Source organism: Olea europaea, unplaced genomic scaffold (genome assembly GCF_002742605.1).
Source record: "Olea europaea var. sylvestris unplaced genomic scaffold, O_europaea_v1 scaffold1314, whole genome shotgun sequence".
Classification (NCBI taxonomy): domain Eukaryota; kingdom Viridiplantae; phylum Streptophyta; class Magnoliopsida; order Lamiales; family Oleaceae; genus Olea; species Olea europaea.
Genome location: NW_019230613.1, coordinates 375,437 through 377,819, shown reverse-complemented (window position 1 = coordinate 377,819; position 2,383 = coordinate 375,437). Strand labels below are relative to the sequence as shown.

Sequence of the window (2,383 nt, the reverse complement as noted above, 5' to 3'; positions counted from 1 at the left end):
TTAAAAAATAAATAAAAATAACAAAGAACTCCAAAAATTGGTGGGGCAAGTGACCCACCATGCTTTAGATCCGCCATTGACGAGCTGTCCACCGAAAACACTGCAAAAATGAAAGCCATAATTTATCAAAATTAAACACTCAATTTACTTGGTATATATGCGTACATAACCAAAAGAAAACTGATTGTGAACCTTTTAACGTAGTAGTAACAAAAGTCAGTCAAGATGAAGGTTTGAACAATTTCTGATAAAAGAGCCATTGGAGGCCACAGTCCATAACCCAATGCTACAAGAAGGCCACCACGACTGTCCAAAACCTGTAAAATGCAGATGAACAATATTAACACTTGTCAATTTTAAAGCACAAAGATAGCTGTAGTTCAATATGTTCATGTTCATTAAGAAAACATGATCTGCATTAATACACAATAAATATTCAACATTTCTTGCCTCGTAGAATGGTTAACTATAGAAGTATTTAAGGCTAGATTTCGAGGGCAACATCCATAATGAATGAAAGGCAAATCCTAACCATTCCCAAAAGCGTGGCACATGTTTTATTTTGTAATTTAAAACCACCTGTTAGAGGCATCCAAGCACGTTACTCTGGTGAACAAGTCACATAAAAACGCAACCAGAATTGGGCTAGGGAAAAGGAAATTTTTAATTTTTAAGAAACAAACAAATTTCTGGTAAATGGAGCAAAGGGCCTACTGATTTATAATTGTTAACATGGTATTTTTGATGAAAAATCTTTTCCATGTCCCTGCTTGGTCATCTCAAAGAAAGCACACTTTTGTGCATCTAACTTTGGTGAAGTTCAAATGTATCGTAGCGGACAGCTCGAAACATTGAACTCTTGAAAATTAACGTCTAAGAACATGAAAACTTCCAAGTAGAAAGTAGAAACTGCACATAATCAGCTGAATAATTTGTATAAAGAAGTGACCAACTGTAATTAATTATGGAAAAATTACAGACTCACTAGACCCACTCACAAGACTTCTGAGTTCAGCTTTGATGATCTTGAGAGATGGGTATACTTTTGTCACGCACACCAGATCTAGCAATGGACCTAATCGTTCATAAATTGGGGACTTTTAATCTTTGTATACCAATATTACCTTAAGTTCGATAATTTGAAGAAATATTTAATGTTCAAATATAATCAGCCTATAAATTTTTTTGTAAAGATTGAAAGTGACTACTGATCATATACTGGTTTTAAAATATCTAGTATATATTTTATGATTTGAAGATACGAAATTTGCAAAAGCAATTGAGGTGTCATTTGACATGTGATACATCATGATAACCGGTAATGGTGGCAGGACTAAACATAATTTTGTCCAAATTTTCTATATCAGCAAATTATGAAGTTAGGTAATCTTCTCTCCCTAATTAGCGCAGTGTTACTGTCTTAAAATTCAAAAAGTACCAGTCCCTTAAACCTTACTTTTGCATAAACTTGGTATAAATTGCATGCCAGACTATTTACAAGAAATGGCAACAACACCATGGACTCAAAATTAAAATTAAAAATAATTATAATTAATGTGTAGCACCATTGAGCCATTCACTATCATGTTAGAATCATGAGGGGGTTATTCAACGATGATAAGAAATTTAAGCAATTTCTGCAATAATACAAGTTGAAGAAGACTTTAGACAATTGTCCATGACAAAGTTTACGAGTCAAACCTGGAGAACCCAATGAGCACAACTCAAGAACCTTGCAACACCCAATGGAAATACATAATGAGCTGTAAATGGTTCAACAATCTGTCACCAAGAAATATAGAACATCAAGACATGCACTGCAGCTTTATTAAAAATAAAAAAATAAAAAATGTTCAGCATCAGCATGGTTTATGCACAATGAATTTCACCTTTGTATTTTGCATGACGCGCAGTTGAGGTAGCACAGAAACAGCTTCCAGGTAAACACAGAAAGCCCAGGCAATCCGATTTATGTTGTAATGTGATGTAGCTGGCTTGATTAGTAAAGCAAAAACAGCACAAGGAATCAACTGCAAAGATGCAGAAACAATAAGCCGTATTACAAAATCTGAAGGCAAAAAATGTGGGTGAAGATACCCATAAGCGTAAACCACATCTCCATTAAAGTCCACGAAATACTAGGTATGTTTTGGAGGGAGTGATTTTCTCTTCATGCGGGGGCTCACTTCCGATATTATTTAAAATTCTTATGTTTCGACTCAATTTAGGTTTTATTTCCTTATTGTGATTCCTAATTAAGACTAGGCTGAACCCTTATATAAAGATGGGTAAATTTAATGACAACTTTAATTGTTGAATACAATGATTTCCTGTAGAATCCACCCCCCCCCCCTACCCCCCAAAAAAAAAACAAATTTTTTTC

General features: G+C 34.4%; 1 pseudogene; it reads right to left on the bottom strand.

Annotated features, from left to right (window-relative positions):
* LOC111374935 overlaps positions 1–2,383 on the bottom strand; it is a 4,640-nt pseudogene continuing 2,257 nt past the window's right edge.